A 19,886-nucleotide genomic window follows, 5' to 3' on the forward strand; every position below is an offset into this window, starting at 1 on the left:
ATGCTGTAATTAATGGCAATGTCTTTAATTTTATAAACATGCATAATTTACTCAATTGTCTTCTTAACTGAACATTTATATTTGCTTGCTTTTTAAAATTAACTATTCAGGCTGGGATTGGCATTGAGTATACATATACTTTTCCATACATTGCATATTAAAATTTACATGCAATACAAAGTAATGAATTGAGTTAGGAGGAAGGGAAATTATTAATAGGAAAACAATAAAACAAAGTACAAGGTAAGCACAAAAAAATTAATTCTACTTTTTCCTTGAGGTAAGCTATGAACCTAAGGTGCCTAAGGGGAGATGGAAACATGGTTTAAATATGTTTTACATTGTCCATAAAATAAAATTGAATGAATTACTCAGGAGAAGCAAACTCTTTTCCTAACACTATTATAGGTGAAGAAGAGACCCATGGCATGATACTGATATGCAATTCAGTCATGGTGATTCTAAGAGGGGTTGAAACAATGTCTTTCATATATACAACTTCCTGAGAGTCTGGCTTTCTCTATGAGTAATGTTCTAAATATTTCCTACAGGGTCTTAATCTGCAGACTGTGAAACTTCTGGAATTGTCTGCCAAGTTTGTATGTTGCATTGTGGGGTACAGAGATTTGAGGCTGTTGCTGTTAGTCCTGTCTGATTTTGTGTAGGGATCCACTCCAGCATGAGACCTGAGATGGCTCAACTATCATATGGTGAAGCCTGTTTATGCTCTATCTCTTTCTAGATCTGCACAGGAAGCACAAAGCTCTGGTTACCACTGGAAGCCGTCTTGCCCCCATAAACCAGCCTTAGGATGCCACTGATGCTGTATGGCAGAATGGAGTAACAGAGAGAAGTAAGTTGTTGATGACAGCACTCACTGCTGATTGTACCATGTCTGGAATCTGCTCTACATCTAGATTTCAGTTATTTCCAGATATTTTAATCGAATGTTAGCCAATGTGAATCGTTTTTATGACCTGCATCAGTAAGCATTATAACTGATATAGAGATGCATAACTTGCCATTGAAGAATCTATGACTAAACAGATGTAAGAATCAGTTAGCTATAAAAATGGATGACAAACTGGGTGTGGTGAGTCATGCCTGTAATCTTAATGCTTTTGGAGGCTGAGGCGGGAGGACCACTTGAGCCCCAGAGTTCCAGATTACAGTGAATTATGATTGTGCCACTGTACTCCAGCCTGGATCACAGAGCAAGACTCTGTCTCAAAAAAAAAAAAAAAAAAAAAAAAAAAAAAAAAAAAAAAAAGAGAAGAAAAGAAAAGAAATAAATAAAAAGGAAAAAAGAAAGAAATGGATGACAAGTCATAAGAGTTGTCACATACATAATGTTTTCTAAGCACTGGCAGTGGTCTTAGTATTCTATGTACATTAATTTTTCATCATAAGAACACAGTAAGATTGGTATTATCATCCCCATCATTATCTCATTATCATTTCCATTTACAGAAGTAGAAAGTGAGTCATGAAGGTTAAGTAACTTGGCTAAGTTCACTCAGCTGCTGAGCTCAAGCAGCCTGGCTCCAGATCCTGGGTGCTTAACCACTATACTATACTGCCTCTCGGTGAAGTGCACGTACCTCCTACAGAGGTCGCATGTCTTCCAACCTGGGGTTTTGTGTAAACATTGGACAACATAGAGGTCATGATTTTAATCCTTGGCAAGAACCTGGAGGACAGCTATTCTGAGTTGCCAAGGAGTTGGCAGATATACAACTTCAATAGTCAGTGGGGAATGGAGGACAGCATACGGGTTAAGAGCAGGAATTGGTACTAGCCTGAGTTGAATCTAGCTTTGCTGCTTACCAGCATTGTGATCTAACCTGTGGGAGTTTTATTTTCTGCAGCTATAAGGTGGGGGATAGTAATCTCCAGCTTGCAAGGTTTTACAAGGTTTAAATAAAATGATGTGTACAAAGGATGGACTTCCTGCTGAGAGACCATAACTTAGAATGGATTGTCTCTGGCCTCTGTATGAGTGTGGGGAGGCCTGGTGGTCACTCTCTGTATAGCAGGGTATCAAGGCACAGTGCCTGATTTGGAGAGTAGAATTAAAAGCAGATGCTGCTGGGTGCAGTGACTCATGCCTGTCATTCCTGCACTTTGGGAGGCCGAGGCAGGCAGATCATGAGGTCAGGAGGAGATCAAGACCATCCTGGCCAACATTGTGAAACCCTATCTCTACTAAAAATACAAAAAATTAGCTGAGCGTGGTGATGTGCACCTGTAGTCCCAGCTACCTGGGAGGCTGAGGTGGAAGAATTGCTTGAACCTGGGAGGCGGAGGTTGCAGTGAGCTGAAATCGCATCACTGCACTCCAGCCTGGTGACAGAATGAGACTCTGTCTAAAAAAAAAAAAAAAAGTAGATGCTTTATTGGTATGAGACACCTAGACACCTAGAATAGGCAAATTCATACAGACACAGGGTAGAATAGGGGTTACCAGGGATTGGGGTAAGAGGGGAAAGGGAGTTTATGTTTAATGGGTACAGTGTTTCTGTTTGGGGGGGATGGATAGGGGTGATGGTTGCACAACAATGTGAATGTATTTAATGCCACCAAAGTGTACACTTAAAAAATAAACTGACAAATTTTATGCTATGTATATTTTACCACAATAAAAGAATGAGAAAAAAAAAGTAAGAGCTCATGATAGTTATTGGTGAAGTGACAGTTGGGATGATGATCACTGGTTATCAACACCATGAACAGAAACTCTGGCGTGAAATTTAAAACCCATAAAAATAATGAGATTGTATTTTTAGAGCACTTTTTATACATAACATCTATTTGATCATAATCATTAGTGTCCATAATAAAAAAAGTCAAAAAAATCATGAGGTAGAGAGGATAGCAAAAGGTCATTTTCCATTGCCTTGCTGTTTGGAAACAGTATATTTCAACCCCCGCCATGGGCTTGCTCTCTGGTGAAAGGGCTATGACCCACACGTATTACCAGGAGGCACGAAGCTCATAACCTGTGTCCCTCCAGCCCTACAGATGGAGGTGAGGCTTTCCTCGGAGGCCCCATTCAGTTCTCATAGTCCTTACTGAGCATGCTGTTAAGCCTCAGCCTTAAAAATAAGAAGTGTCTAATAAAAAAAAGTGCATGACCTCCTGTGACTAAAAGAAGGAAAAAAAAACCTAGCTCTAAACTTTTAAAAGAAAGTGCAATTTTATAATAACAATAAAATCCTCCCAATCAAGCCTTTAAGAGGCAGACTGCATCCCCATCTTTGCCTGGGGCCCATAACTATCCTTAGCTAATCTTTCTCTGACAGATAAAGAGCTGCTATATCTGTTCTTATAGCTCAATTTTAAACTTTATTCAGAGAAGTGGGGAGAAGCAGCCCTGGGTGAGAATAAAGAATGAGTGTTTGAGAGTGTGCAAGGGGAAGGGAAAGATGGGATTACTTATTTGCAGAATAGATGCTTCTAGAAAAAACAAATCTAAGATCCAAAGCCCTGTGGTTTGTTCAGCGATACTTCAGACAAATCTTTGAGACTGCAGGGTCACATCTAGGTCAGTTGTCTACAGAATTCCCTATTTACTCCAGTCCAGCCTTGCTGGAGGTGTACCATCAGGGAGGGTTATTCTGACAGATAGAATGGGTGCCCAGATGGCCACCTTCTGAATGAGGAGAGAACAAGAGGAGCTTCTCACAGGCTGTGGCAAGTGCAAATGTGAGAAACAAGCAGAAAGCATTTGTGAGAATTCTAAGTCCCCACCAATGGTCCCCAAGAAAAGCTATGAAATCTGTGCAAGATATCTCTAAAAATAAGAAAGATATTTATCAGCTCAAGATGGCTTCCATTTAACTCTGTACTAGAAGTAGATCATTCTGAAGGACCATTGGAGTCCTAAGGTGCTGTATCTTCATGAAATTGATATTCTTAGTCAATATGGACCTTGTTAGAAGGCTCCAGGAGGGTGTCCCCCCAGCTCATATAGACTCCTTTCTCTGTGACCTGCCCTTTTCTCATGGATGGGCAGAGGCAGCCATGTTTGTACTATTTGGTTTCATCCTCCTGGCTATAGCTGATTGGACCCTGACCCAGGAAAAGCTGGTAAAATTCTTACTCCCAGGGGGTTAAGCGTATCTAGATTGGTATAGTTTGTTTGCTAGAAGTAAAATAAACTCAGAATCCCTGAAGATACCATCATTCGTCGTATCTATGGAAAAGTAAAAAAAAGTGGTCTGTTCAGAGATAAAGAGCTAAGAGTATTTGTGGTTCCTGTAATCTTTCTAGTCCTCGGTTCTAGTCCTTTTTAAAGATCTGGCTATACTTGGGTTCTATGAGCTGTGTCAATCCTTCCAGTAAATTATTATGTCTTAAACTAGCCAGAGTTGGTTTCTGTTACATGCAACTAAAAGAATCTTAAGTATTTTCAACTCAAATGTGAGGCATGAAATCTGTGTCTATACAGAAGACTATTAGACTGACAATTGTGTTATGCACCATCTCTGAGTTTGCTATCTTGTGGGTAGTTTCTCATGTCAGAGATGTCCCAACCTCCTTCCATGGGGTCCACCTCCTGTTGTCTTCAGATCCCATCTAGATATCTGGGGAAATCACCAAAGGATCCCAAATTAGGAGTTAACTTAATTATTCTTTTCTCAACCTCTCTCCCAATCATGCAATCCCTCCTCAAATCTTTTTGGTTCTACTTCCAAAATAGATCCCAAATCGATTCACTTCTCTTTATTTGCAGAGTGGCTACCCTAAGGCATCGGTGCCTTTAGTTTGGATTACTGCAATGGCTTCTGAGCTGGCCTCTGGCCTCCCTGTATCCAGTTTGTTCTCTCTCCTCTCCCAATACATTAACTACGTGGCAGCTAGATTGATCTATTTGAAATGTAAATTAGATCATGTCACCTTCCTAACTGAAACATCCTGTATTAGTTAGAATGCAGGCTGAGTTGATATAACAAAGCAACCCAAAATGCAACTGCTCGAGCAAAGGAAGGCAGATGGTTCAGGGCAGGCAGGTGGCCAAGTTATGTACAGCCATGAAGGGACCCAGAGTCCTTCTATCTTGGTGCTCACCATATCATAAGGTGCTACCCTACACTCTTCAAAGTCAAAGCTGGCTCTCTAGCCAGATGCATGCACCAACCACTGAGATGAGGAAAAGAGAAAGTGGAGGGCACATGCTCAAACATTTTAAGAACTAGGTCCAGAAGTGGCATACATCACTTCTGCACATGTCTTGTTGACAGGAGCTTAATCCTATGGCCACACATATATGCAAAAAAGACTGGAAAATGGACCTTCTAATCGTGTGGGCATTTGCTGGCTAAAACTCAAACATTCTAGGACTAAAAAAAAGGAGAGACTGGATGGGTGGGGGCAGGGGTAGACAACTAGTAGTCTTTTCCACACTCCCTAATGGCTGCCCATGCTTGCACAATGAAGTCTAAACATTTCATGATGGCTGCCAAGGGCATCTGGCCTCTCCCGATGTCCTCTTGCTGCTCTTTCCTTTGCTCATGGGGTGGCACAAGGACCTCTCTTCTTTCTGCTCCTGGAACATGCCAAGCCTGCTCTTGCCCTGGGGTATTTGCACTTGCTGTTCCTTCTGCCTAGAAAGCTCTGAAGTCATGTCACCACACACCTAGCTCCTTCTCCTCCTTTGGATCTCAGCTCAAATGCACCTTCCCTCGAGAAGCCTTCCCTGCTCCTTCTGTCTGCATTGCCCAGGCTCCTGTGGCTTACCCTTCCCCATCACTTTCCATCATTGTTCTTTGTTTTGTTGACTTTGTATCATTTTTAAACTTATCTGAATTCATCTTGAGTGTTTGTTCATATAGTCGCTTATTTGCTTATTTATCTGTTTCCCCCACCCCCACCTTAGAATTTGAGCTTCCAGAGAGCAAGGACTTTGTCTGTCCTCTTTACCACCCTAGACCAGTACAGGGGACAGTACCTGGCTCATGGTACAGACTCATGTATTGGCTAAGTGAATCAGTGGTCAGCTTGGATCTGGTACCAGCATTCCTAAATAGAAGCTTTTCTCTTAAATTTTGGGAATAGTCTCCCATCCCTATCTTCTGTCTCCCAAAAGTGTCTTATCTTGCTGGAGACGTGGCCCCACTTTGATGGGTCCTGGTTCCTTGCTCTGGGGCCAAATCAGTGTCATTTTTTCTATAACCTCATCACCCACTGGGTCAATTCAATCTGCTTTCCATTCCTGAGATGTGTATGAAACCTGCCTCCTACTTGCATCCCTGGAAACGTGGGGAATGAATCAGTTACCTGAAATAAGGGAATAATTTTTTATAACTGATTTAATCATGTGCAGGATGACTTTCGAGCTGACTTTGATTAATGGATCTTCCAAACAACACCATCTCCTAACCCCCACACAGCCCTCCACCACCTCGTCTCCTGTGCACTTGGAGGAAGTTGAAAGGTGTAGTATTTATAACAAGCAAGTCTGAGTGCTAGAATTCCCAGAGAGTTACACAGGATGAGAACCTAGCCCAATAATAATAATCCTAAACGTTATTTACATGTCATTTCTCTGCCAAAGTCATCTAGGTAGCTCCCAAAAGGACCATGCAGGAAAAATTCCACTGTCAGCATGTGCCAAAAGTCTTAATGAGGAAGGTTCGGGGGTTTTAATTAAAAAGGGCTCATTCAGTGGCCTTTCCCCAGTCAGAATAAAGTCTGTTCCTAACATGTGTGCCGTGGCAGTCAATCCTGGGAAGATGATCTTGCCATCTTTAGGCCCATTTATCTAAGGAAGGCAGACTCCCAAGCCTATCCTGAGACATTGCTCTGCCCAAAATGAAATTCCATCCTCAAGAGCCAGCTTTGCTGAAGTATTGTCAGCCCCTGTGGAGGGAGGGTGGAAAAGCTCCTGAACACCTGGAGAAAGCCATCCAAGGGATGTTCCTTCTCAATAGTGCTTAATACAGTATTAAGCAAAGATTTCTCTGGATCATGAATAAGTGTGGCTGTCAGTATATCTTCCACTGTTGAGTTAAATAAAAATGGAAACATCAGAAAGAGCATTTAAAAAACCCCAGTAATCATTTTACCCATTACTTTACAAATAGGTTTCTACTTACTGATTCCTATGAGAATAAAAATGCCATAAGGGGGAGAAAAAAAGCTCTTCTTTTTAAGTCAAGCTGGAGAATGAGTGTGTCAGAACACCCAGGAGAGATATTCAAGCTTCTAGCTCCATCTTAGATTTGCGGTCTGATGTCTGATGGGACCTGGGTCTCACTAGCAAGACATGGCAGGTACTTTTCAGCTGTTTTCTGATGGGAAGCCAAGTTGCGGAGTCGGGTGAGGAAGCAAGTTCTGGTGGATGAGGCCACAGGCGTTTGCAGATCCTGCATGTTAAGCTGTTGACCTAGAGACCTGCAAAGTTCCAAGGAGCTCGTTTCTGCTCAGAGAAAACAGCTCTCATTGGCAATAGCAGCTAATGAATTCTTACTTGGAGGCAAACATTGACTTCACCTTTGAACCCCAAAGAGCCTTTGGGAAGCTCAGAGCTTTTTAAGGAATTTTACCTTCAAGCTGAGGATTTAGGCCAGATAACGTCAGTGGAATGAAGAAAGGTCAGCATCCTAGTATCCTACAGACAGAGAACTTGAGGAGTGTGGGGTCAGCAACCAGTCCCTCAAATGGGTCAGTGCTCAAGCCAGCTGCTAATCCCATTTGAAGACATTGCTAGCACTGAAGGTTCATGTGACCTCATAGATGCCATTGATGTTAGAATCAGAGGGGCTTGTGACCATTTCCTCTTGTTTTACTGAGGAAGAGGATGAGGATCAGGGAGGTGCCCATGGTCATGGTCTTGTTTACAACACAGCTCACATATTTCCTGGTCAGAAATATCCAGGACTAGCTTTGGTGATGTGACAGATAAATAGAGCCTAATATTTTGTAGTAAAAATGACCAGAAGCTCTGAAAACCAGAAGCAGATGCAAGTCCACAAGAAGCATGATTAGAATGCCCCTGGCACACCTGCTGTGGAACGCAAGGTGGGAGAGACTCAGGTGCGAGCATTCCTCATCTCCCACTAGGATCATCTGCCCAAAGACTGATGCCTGCCTGGCCAAAATGTCTTGACATGAACTTCCAGGCACTGAAGGGAAGGCCGATGGCCCTGCAAGAAATGGAAAGGAATGCCAGTTGTAGATTGCAGGCTCATTAGTGAGTGCAAGACTGTTGCCACTCAAGCACCACCACCACCATGGCCAGATGTTGAGAAGCAAGAAGACAGAAATAAAGAGGCAGAAAGAAGGACATGAAAACCTACCTGTTGCAGCAATAGTGAAAAGTCCAGAGAGGCTTGCTCAGAACTCTAGCCTTTGTCACTTTGTAGGTTTATAGTTATTCCTTTTAGAGGGTTTTTATTGTGCATGTGTGTATTACCAATGAATATTGAGCAAGCATTTCCTGGGTATCAATTTTGTCTAAGGCACTATGCTGGAGCAGTGAATATGACACAATCCCAGACTGGAGAATCTTTAGACAATGCCATGTGACAAGTGCCGTAGAAGGAGTCTGAGGTGCCGTAGAATGACAGTGGGAAGGGAGTACCAATGTCTAATTGCAAGAATCAAGCACTGGGCCGGGCGTGGTGGCTCACGCTTGTAATCCCAGCACTTTGGGAGGCCGAGGTGGGCGGATCACGAGGTCAGGAGATCGAGACCATGGTGAAACCCCGTCTCTACTAAAAATACAAAAAAAAATTAGCCGGGCGTGGTGGCGGGCGCCTGTAGTCCCAGTTACTCGGAGAGGCTGAGGCAGGAGAATGGCATGAACCCGGGAGGCGGAGCTTGCGGTGAGCCGAGATTGCGCCACTGCACTCCAGCCTGGGTGACAGAGTGAGACTCCGTCTCAAAAAAAAAAAAAAAAAAAAAAAGAATCAAGCACTGCTTTAAAGAGAGTGACATACGTGCTCAGTCTTCTACTTCATAGGGTGAAAGAATGGGGCTTTGTGTTCTAAGCCAGGAGTCAATATGCAAACTTTTTCTCTAAAGAGCCAGACAGTAAATATTTCAGGCTTTGCAGGTCATAAAATCTCTGTTTCAACTACTAGAGTAGCTGCAAAAGCCACTATAGACGATACATTAATGAACAGATGTGTCTGGGTTCCAATAAAACTTTATTTACAAAAACACTCATCAGGTCAGAATAACCTGAAAGTCACAGTTCGTCAACTGGTATTCTAACCCCTTGATGAGCCAAATCCCATTTAATGCTCACAACAACCCACTCGGGTAGGTACAGATGAAAAAGAACTTAGGCAACTTGCCCAGAGCAATACAGCAAGTAAAGGGCTGAGGCAGGATTTGAACTCAGGACATCTGCTTTCAGAGTCAAATCCCCAACCCCTCATGCTTCCCTTATTTTTAAGATAAGCTTATAAATCATCATCACAAAGTCCCCCAACCCCATTTCTTCCTCCCCTCTCTGTCCCTCCTGTCATTTCCTTGCTTCTGTGTTTTATTTGTCCTTTATTTTTCAAAAACAAATATATTTTTTGAACTTCTGTAATTTGCCCAGCACAGTGCCAGGCACTTTGGAGAAAACATCAACAGAAGATAATACAGAATTCCTGCATTCAGTTGGTTTATCATCCTATCAAGGACCCAAGGCACATAGAAAAGAATAAGAAAGTGCTGGGGGAGGCAGGAAGCCTCCTTCCTGCACTGGGGGGCTTGTCCCAGGTGGAGGGGTTCACCTGTGTGACTCAGCTGGCCATTCTCCATCCAGCCGTCCCCAGAAAGGAGGAGTGTCATGTTTTAACCGGAGAGCCATGAAGAGGAACAGGGCACACAGAACCACGCTCCCTTCCTACCCCTTCCTGTTAGGAGCCAGGCTGCCCACAAGAAGCACTTGCTTTGCTCTCTCCTCTGTGATCATTGGCAAGGGCGGGGATCTGTGCCCCAGGGAAGAGCTGTCCCCAGTGCTGCTGGTGACAGGGTGACTAGGCTGTGAATTCTGCTAGTCTAATAGCACATTTATCAACAAAGAAGATGTTATTTTGTTCTCCACATGCCCTATTCTTTTGTCTTATTTCTCAATTAGTTTGTGACTTGCTGGCAATGCCTGGCATTATTAACCAGGCCTATTGAATCCCCCAACAGCTGATGCCAGAGAGCATATGAGAAGTGCCCTCTGCTTCCCCCTTCCTCTGAAAAAAGGACACAGATTGCTGGTCAGAAATTGGAGGAGGGAGAAGAGGTCTCTGTGGCCTTGGAGGGAGGTTAGGAAGCTTGGATAGCTTCACTGAGGAAACAGACAAGTCTTCAGGGAGAAATATGGTTCAGAAAAGCTAATCTTAGAGCACATGTTTGTTGCTGTTTGGAATCAGGACCTCGAGGTCCCCACACTTTGAAGAATTTTCTCAGGGCCTCTTCTCTGGGAAGAAGAAATTTTGGCTCAGAAGCTTTGTATGGACACAAAGGATGATTTTAAACATCCGGGGTGTGCATTGAATGATAGAAACTTAGAATTAGAAGGAACTGTAGAGATAATTGTATCTAATTCTACAGCAGTGAATCCCAAACATGGGCTGCCTCAGAATTACCTGGGGAGTTGAAAAAATATGGATGTTCAGTTGCCACCCCTGGAGATTCTGATTCAGTAGTTCTGGGGCAGCCATGGTGATGGTGGTGGTGGTAGTGGTGGTGGAGTGGTATTTTAACAAGCTTCCCAGGTGATTAGGCAGTGAGGTTTGGTACACCTGGCAGGTGATCACCCAACATTCATTTCAATACTCCCAATGATTGGACTCACTGAAGTGGCGTTGTTGTCTGGGATAAATACCCAAGGTTCATTGTCTCACACCAAGGAAATCAAGTACACGACACACAAGAAGTAGGTTTAGGAGTGGAGGTTTAATAGGCCAAAGAAAGAGAAAGGAGAATAGATCTCTCTCCTGCGAGAGAGGGATGCCTGAGTGGGACTTCTGGCCCACTGCTAAGTGCACAAGATTTTATAGACTGGCTTGAAGAGGTGGTGTCTGATTTACATAGGGCCCAAAGATTGGTTGGACCAGGTGTTTACATAGCACACAAGGAAGCTGGCTGCCCCACCCTAATCTTCTGTTATGCAAATGAAGTCTTTGCCTGGCAGGTGCCATGTTGCCTGCTCCTTACGGTACACATGGTTGACAGAGAAAATGGAAGATGTAGTTGCCATTTTTAACATAGCTAGTCCCCAGGTAGCCCCTTATTATTGGCACAGCTGCTGGTGTTCACCTGTGCAAGCTTCTAGCTTGCCTTTCTATGTCTGCAGCTTGATTTTACAGGCCGTTCTTTGTCACAAAAGAAGATGATTTGGGGTCTGCTTAGTATTAAAAGGAAAACCTTACCTTACCTTTGTTTTGTTTTGTTTTGTTTTGTTTTTTTTGAGGCAGTCTCACTCTGTTGCCCAGGCTGGAGTGCAATGGTGCAATCTCAGCTCACTGCAATCTCCGCCTTCTAGGTTCAAGAGATTCTCCTGCCTCAGCCTCCCAAGTAGCTGGGATTACAGACGTGCACCCCAGCTAATTTTTGCATTTTTAGTAGAGATGGGGTTTTGCTATGTTGGCCAGGCTGGCCTCGAACTCCTGACCTCAAGTGATCCACCTGCCTCAACCTCCCAAAGTACTGGGATTACAGGTGTGAGCCGACCACTGCACCCGGCCAATAATACCTTTTTTAAAAGGCTGCTATTAGGAGATTCCACAAAGAGCCTCATAAACTGTTATATATGATACACAAAGAGGGCTTCGTGTCATGTTAGTTACACCAGTGATGCCAATGCCCAGTCTGTGTGAGCACATGGTCTCTCTCTCTCCTTAGACTCTTTCTTTTTTCATTCTTTTACTTTCTCTCTTTCTCTCTGTCCTTCTTCCTCTCTCTTTCCCTCCTTTCCTTTATTGTATCTCCTCTCTCTGTTGTCTCCGTTTTTTCATTTCCTTTTTCTCTTTCCTTCTTTCTTCCTCCGTTTCTTTCTTCCTTATTCTCTCTCTCCTTCCCTCCCTGCTGTTTCATGTGTGTGTGTGTATGTGTGTGTGTGTGTGTGTATGTGTGTGTAGAAAGAAGAACCTGGGAGACAGCGTTTCATTTTAAAGAGTATTACTCCTAACATGTATATGTACTATGTTTTGGAGAGTCTTGCCTCTACCATGTGTAACAGGATGTCAAATGTAGCTTTTATTTTGTTCCTTTTGAGTTTTGAGTTTTGGCCAAGGACTCAAAGTCTGAGAACAGGATATGTCCAATCACCCATAGAAGAAATGTCAAGGGATTGTGAAGCAGATTTTGCAACCTGAGCTTATGGCCCACCTTGGGGTATACAAGAAATCCTTAAAGATACAAAAATCAGAAGGAGAGGATTTCTTTTGAACGAGTTGTTAGGGTGCTGGGAGCTTCCCTCACCTAAAGCCGAGGGAAGATGACTTCAGGTACCTCTCAGGGGGCTGACATGAGTCCCTGGACATTTGGAGTCTCCAGGCAGGTTCTGGCTCCTCATGCATGTCTGAAAATCAAAAGCTAGAGACTGCCTGGGCAGTTGGCCAGTGGCAGAGTGGAAAGAAGGCTGCTTGGTGAAGAGCTTACCATTCAGAGTTGTGCTTCCTGAGCACCAGTGTTGACCACACTGAAGATATCTGACTGCCAGTCATCTTGAGGGACTCTGGCCAAGGTGACCCCTGGATGGCAGTGTGCCCCAGCAGAAGTGTGGGGGACGGAGTCAGGGACTGCCTGGTGCTGAGGATGTCATAACAGGCAACATTGCTCAAATTAAGGGGAATAGAATCTCCTTGCTGTTTGCTCCAGAATCCATGCTCTGCCACTTTCTTCTATTGCTTTTTTGTTTTGTTTTGTTTGAGATAGGGTCTCACTCTGCCACCCAGTCTGGAGTGCAGTGGCACCATCTAGGCTCCCTGCAACCTCCGCCTCTCAGGTTTAAATGATTCTCATGCCTCAGCCTCCAGAGTAGTGGATTTGCTGCCAGCGCTGGGATTACAGGCATAAGCCACTGCGGCTCTGCCACTTTCTAACTGGGCAAGTTACATACTACCTTGTGCTTTAAAACCCCCACCTGCACTATACAAGTCTATGTCCAGGGAGCATCAGCACTAGATTACACCCATACAGGTCTTTCCAATTTTCCCCTCTAATCCTTTCTGCCCTGGGCTTAAGCCTGAGGGCCTTGAATTAGACCCTGTGAGTTGGAGGGGAAGTTAGGCAGAAAGGGGGTTTCCTCTTCACTGCGATGCTCCAGGCTCCTCCTTCTTCCCCCAGCCCTGCTCCAACAAGTTTCCCAAACTACAGCAGGCCCAAGCTGGGGGGAAGGAGGGAACATTAAATAAATACAATAGAAATCAAAAGTTGAAATACAGGCAAGAGATTGCATTGGTCTGGCCTAGAGTTGGTATCTGGGTGTGACTGGAGGAGTTGTAAGATCTGCCTGGATGTTATCAGAGTGGAGAGGACCAGGGCCACAGGGAGCTCAGGTCAGCAGGTTGCTTCCTGCTTGCAACCAATATATCCAATAAGCTCATTCAATAAATGCAAGCGTAGAGACTGTTTTGAAACTGGCTTTTCTGGCAATTACTTTTAATTCTGCCCATAGGCCTTTGGAACAGAGAAATGTCTTTTAAATCTCTCACTTCATGGATTGGGTAAGCAGTGGTATTATTTCTGGGAGTAGTCACTTCCCCTCCATGACTTGCGAATATTGCTAGAAATATTGGAGTTTTCGATTTCTCTAGGAGAAACCTGGGCATTTTCTGGAATGGGGAAAGATGAGACATGCCGGCCTCAATGCAAATTGTCTATGAGGTGGACTTTCAGAACCATTTTGGTAGCTCTGATTTTTGACAAAATCCATTGCTAGGTTATTCTGCAAGTTATGAGAATGTTTCTGGGTTTTTCTAAGTGTTTGGGCAACTCCTTATTCTTGGGCAATTTTCTAATTTTATTTATTATTATTTTGTTGTTGTCATTCCTATTTGTCTAGGAGATCCTCCTGTGGCTTGAAACTTCTAGCTAATATTTAAAGTTGCCCCTGAATCACGTGCCTTCCTTTCCTAACTGTTCAGGTATCTTTCATTTTGGCAAATGATGGTTACCAGCTGTGATTAAAATATGGAGCCAATGCTTTAGGACTGACACAGAGGATGGTCTTCCTGCAGGACAGATGGCACCTCCGGCATTACTCAGACTGGCCATCTAAGCCCATGTTGCTTTGGATGTGTGCCTGAGGTCAAGGGCCCAACCAACTCGTGAATAGGCCCCAGGCCAGTTTACCAGATGGATGAGGATGAAAACAGCCGACAGACCACGCAGGGCCTGGAGAGAGTCTATGCACAGGGAGCGGTTGCAACGTTTTACTATCTCCCTAAAGAGGCCCTCACACTTAATGCAAAAATTATGGTTTACCGGAGACATAGGCATTTAAAGAGAAATTTCTGCCCATTCTGTCAAATGCCCTCAGACATGGAATCAAGTGAGAGAACTCTGAATCTTAGCCTTTATCTGAATTGACCAAAAAAGGCTCTCTGGGGACAGAAAACTGGAAGTTTGAATAGTCTGCTAACTATCTCTGTCATGGAAAATCCTGAGGGTAGAATGAGCACGCAGAATGCATGGATCTGGGCCATTGGGACACTGGAGTGATGGCCCCAGATGGCTCTGTGGACAGACTGGGGACTATGGGGAGGGCATCCCAGGGCAGAAGAAATAGGTCTTCAAGACTGTGTTTCTTCCTGTTTTAGGGCATTTTTCACCTCTCTCTTCTGCAAAGAGTTTGTGTCATAAATACCCTGTCTTTTGTACAGCTGACATTGGAGTTGTCTCTCTGTGTGGCAATTGGCTGGCCCTGGGTCCTGCCGACAAAGTAATCATGGGGGCCCTTGCAGGGAGGCAGGGCTGGGATAATAAGAACATCATGTGCTGATCTGTGGATCTAAATTTATTTTTGTTGAACAGGCAACATGCTTACCTGGCCAGAAAAGTTGGAAATGCAAGGCTATCGATATGTGCATTCCAAACACCTAAATGAATTTCTGGGAAAAATTGCAGGTAGCCTTCAGCGTTTTGTAGATGGAGAAGGGAAAGGGACCCTGTGCAGACAAGAGAGCTAGGGCAGGACCCTACTGATGGCAAAGGAAATGTACTGTGAAAGGCACCTATTCTTCCCCATTCCAGGTGACAGGAAAAGAAGACAAGAAGGAGAGCTGAAGAAACTGATAGCTATGCTCTTCAGACCTAGTTCTGCCTTGGGCTGTATATCTGAGTTTGAAAGACACGATTTCCTCCACCCAGAGAAAGTGTCTTACAACAATGTGAACCATGCAATAGGATAATCAAAGAACCATTTGATAGCATTCTCAGCAAACTATCACAAGGACGAGAAACCAAACACACATGTTCTCACTCATAGGTGGGAATTGAACAATGAGAACTCATGGACACAGGAAGGGGAACATCACACACCAGGGACTGTTGTGGGGTGGGGGGAGGGGGGGGGACAGCATTAGGAAATATACCTAATGCTAAATGATGAGTTAATGGGTGCAGCACACCAACATGGCACATGTATACATATGTAACACACCTGCATATTGTGCACATGTACCCTAAAACTTAAAGTATAATAATAATAAAATTTAAAAAAAAAAAAAAAGAAAAGTCGGGAAGCCTGTGAGCCCCAGCGTCACAAGTGTTCCCTAGCTGAGCGTCACCTTTATAAAAATATGGATGTGTGGAAAGGTACTTATGCCATATTCAATGCTGCACTCATGGCCCTGATTATTTAGATCCTATGCAGAACTTATCGAACAAACCTCACTATTTGCTAGACATTATCCTCAGCACTTTACCATTGTCAACTCATTTAGTTCTCACAGCAACCCTATGACATAGGTACTATGATCATTCGTGTTTTACAAATGAGAGATGAAGTAACTTCCACAAGGTCCTGTTATCCCAGAGCACGTAGCTAGTGTGATGCAGACTGGGATTTGAACCTGGCTCCATACTCCAAACTCTCAATAATTAGGTTTTGGTTTATACCCCATGACTATAACTAATTAGCAATGCACATGTCTTTAGGCCTTTCTCCTCTATTAGATGAAGAGCTGCTATGGACAAGAATCACGTCTGGTTTAACCATTGTTCCTCCCAGCGAGTAATGCCTGGTACCCAGTTGGCAGTCAATGAATGCGTTTGCAAACCACAACCCTAGGCACCACTGGCCATGCCATTGTCTTCTCCAGGGCACGGGGTGTAGAATGAACAGCTTCTGTTCTTATTTTGCACCCCAGCTACTATGCAGATGGTTTGCCGCAGTGCTCGGGCTGTATACCCTTGACTTCTCCTGACTGTTTATTGTTGCAGGAAGCAGCTCTGGGCAAACAGCCGGCTTCCAACTAGGTGACCCACCTCTTGGGTCTGTCAGTTCTCACCACAGATAGCCACCCATGGCAAGCCCCAGCGCTTCCAAAAGGACCTCTTCCCTCAGGATTTCTCTCCACTGCCCCTGGGAAGTTGCCTAGCAACCTCCTTTTTCCCCCCTCCCCATGTGCAGCTCCACTCTCGTTTTCCTCACCCCATCACCACTCCCCAAGCTCTCTTCAGTGTCATTAACCCCTGCATCTCTCTGCTGCATCATCCCATTATCAAACTTTGCAGGGACTCCATTTTCACAACAAGCTCAGCCTGACCCAGAACGCATCCAGTCATTTTCTTGTCTTTTACAGTTTTATAGGATTCTTCGTAGCATCCTTTTAATATTAACCTCAATATCAGACTGCAAAAGAAAGAGGCAAAGGCAACATGTAAACAAAAACAAAGAGAAAATAACCAAACACAAAACAAATCATGATTGGAATTTCCTAAGGAGTTTATTCAAGCTTCAGATAACTTTTTCCCCCTTAAAAGAGTATTATGTCATCCTGTCACATGTACCATATGATATGACATAAAGGTGAGATGGCATATGATATGATTAATTAACATAATATAATACAGTATGATATAATATAGAATAGTATAGTATAAAAAAGTACATGAAACATTTTTACTTATGCTGGCACCATAATATATGTTTTCTCTGTTGCCCTGCTTCAGAGCCTGGAAGAAAGGAAAGCTCCTGATTTTCTTTCTATCTTGAAGGCCGTCCACCCACAAGTAGCATGGTGTTGCTGGCACATTTGCCACGGTTTTGCCTGCTGTTGGCCAAGGGCATAGTCATTCCAGGCAGGCAACAGGTGATGCGTTGCCAACCCCACCTCCTCTATAGAGAAACACAGGTTATCTGAAAAATAGAGAGAGTCACCCCTTTTCTGTATTGGGCCAGGACATCTACTTGACATCAGCCCTGAGCTTTCACTAGCAAGTGTGCATCTCTCATTTCTGGCTTTAGGCTGTATTTCATCTACTAAACAGAGAAAAATGCAGGGTACCACCATGGCCATGCTGTCAGGAGGAGTGAGCATGCAGGGCCCAGGGCTTTGTTTCACCAAGAACACAACTCTCTGCCTTCTGTGGCTCTTAACTGGCAGCCTCCAGAGTGCCAAGTTGCGTAGAATAGGACTCAAAGGAACAACAATACTATAGTGGTCCCCAGTGCTGCCTGCTATCTAGAATGACCCTCAAACTTAGGAGTCCCTCTGAGTTTTCCAACCCCATGGGGCCTCAGGCTGGACCTTGTAATCTGAGCAGAGCAGACTGGGAGGGAGGCATGGATACCTTTGAGATAGCATAACTAGGTGTGCCTTTGACATTTGTGGAAGTAAGCATATGAACGGGATTTCAGACCCATTCAGGATCATAATGTACAGTTGTTTAGGTTGCACACTGCACAGCCTCTACAATCAAATTGGGGTAGCTCTGGACCTTTAAAAGCTCACTGCTGTTCCATTATAGGGAGTGTCTTTTACTCCTCCCTTTAATCCTATCATTTTTTCTTTCAGATCTGTTCTACCTGAACAAATAGCCATTTTTATAACTACATTCGCATCATATTTGAATGTAAAATCAACTCAGAAACTTTCCAATCGGTATCTCTTATTTTTACTGAGGACTAGTAGAGAAGAGGTAATGCAGAATGCACTCAGACCTGAGCCCAGCCTCAGCTTTCTCTGGCTAAATCTAGACTTCCCAGTTCTCTTTCTCTCTGGGTGCACCGTCCCATGTCTAAATCCAGATCAGACAGCAGAAGTATAGGAATGGGCAGCTGGAAGAACCTGAATCCCAAGTCCAAAGAGACCGCCACAATTTACTAGTAAGAGTCTTTATCCAAATTCCCCCTCCTCATGGTAGTTCGTTTCAGTGGACTTCTTATTCTTTACCTCTCAGGCTTAGAAGACTGTATTCTGTTAAAATTGCTACCATAATCCATGTAGTAATTTTTGCATACAAATTTTATATCACGTTATAGAATTAATTATTCACTACAGTTGTTCATTCCTTCAGAATTTCTTTCAAGGTGTAAGTGTCGAGTTTTGGGAGAAACTTTGCTAAATGCCATAAGATATTGAGAAGAAATGTCTTGTCACCCTTGGGGAAGGTGGGTTTAATATTAGTTTTATATTATTTTTATTATTATGTTAATAGTAATAACTACTATTTACTGGTGCCTGCTAAATGAAAGAGGCTTAGACAAATGGTTTATATTAATTTTCTTACTTAGTTTTCACAACAACCCTATGAAGTAGGTGCTACCTTTCCCATTACACAGATGAGAAAACCAGGGTTCACAGAGGCTAAGTAACCTCTGGTGGCTGGTAGTCATCCAGATGTCAGAGCCTAAATGCCTCTTTCCAGATGACTTAAAGTTAACTTTAATAATTCACTCTGCTCCGAAGAAATTATGTTCCTAAAGAAGAAAAATCCACATCCAATTTTATTTTCTAGATTAAGAACCTAGAAACACCGCTAATTATGAATATGGGCAGCAGCAGCTGGGAATTATACCTCCCTAAACCTTTCAAGTTCTCTGGTTATTATATTGGATTTTATTTCCTATAACATTATTTTTATTTTACTTTTTAAGTTGACAAATAATAATTGTACATATTCCTGGGGTACATAGTGATGTTTTAGTACATATAATATATTGATCAAGGTAATTGTCATATCTATCATCTCAAACATTTATCATTTCTTTGTGTTGGGAACATTCAATATCCATCTTGCTATCTGAAACAATATATTATTGTTAACTAACAGTTTTTAACACTATCTCATCTCCTTTCTTCTCAGGCTCCACTTAATACACTGCCTTGGTGAACAAATACATGTTTGATTTTAAAGATATACCAATGAACCCATTTTCCCTCATTTCTCTTTGCAGTTTGCAGAATAAAGAAGGGACAATGAAGTTTCCAGGTCAGCATTAAGGGAAGGCTTGGCTGCATCATCTGCCACTCTGCTGCTGCTGACTCTGCCAGTGGGGACAGCACATGCTTCCTTCTACTCTTGCCTGAGGTTCGTAACTTCAGAGGCCCACAGCATTTCTGGAAGGAGTAAAATGAGCTACATGGTCTGGGTAGCTACTCCTAAGTAGAGTTCACAATCAAAGAAATAGAAGCTGGGAAAAACAATAAAGCAGTCTTCTTCTTCTTGAGTCATCTGTGACAGGTTTTTTTATTTTTTATTTTTATTAGAATAGGGAGACATAGAACCACCAAACTCCTATAGAAAATGAGTCTTCTGAGCACCAGTAGCCTCACTATAGAAAAACTGTATTAAAACCTGCATCAGAACCTACATGACCATTTGCTGTTCTCCCCCGCAGGACAACTCCACACAGTTGTATGGGTTGAACACTGAACAACTTAAGGAGCACTACCATGTACATTATAGATATAGATATAGATAAAGATATAGATACAGAT

At 43.2% G+C, this 19,886-nt stretch overlaps 2 long non-coding RNA genes across 2 annotated transcripts in view; one reads left to right on the top strand and one right to left on the bottom strand.

The window, feature by feature from the left end:
* LOC134736503 (uncharacterized) overlaps positions 1–7,664 on the bottom strand; it is a 32,209-nt gene extending 24,545 nt beyond the window's left edge. Inside the window, exon 1 of the long non-coding RNA XR_010120567.1 lies at positions 7,548–7,664. This is a non-coding gene — a long non-coding RNA (uncharacterized lncRNA). The remainder of the gene's footprint in view (positions 1–7,547) is intronic.
* On the top strand, positions 740–19,615 carry LOC129481139 (uncharacterized). Its single transcript, XR_008657272.1, has 2 exons — positions 740–853; positions 19,350–19,615. It is a non-coding gene; the product is annotated as an uncharacterized lncRNA (long non-coding RNA).
* The last annotated feature ends 271 nt before the right edge of the window (positions 19,616–19,886 follow it).

Source organism: Symphalangus syndactylus, chromosome 4 (genome assembly GCF_028878055.3).
Source record: "Symphalangus syndactylus isolate Jambi chromosome 4, NHGRI_mSymSyn1-v2.1_pri, whole genome shotgun sequence".
Classification (NCBI taxonomy): domain Eukaryota; kingdom Metazoa; phylum Chordata; class Mammalia; order Primates; family Hylobatidae; genus Symphalangus; species Symphalangus syndactylus.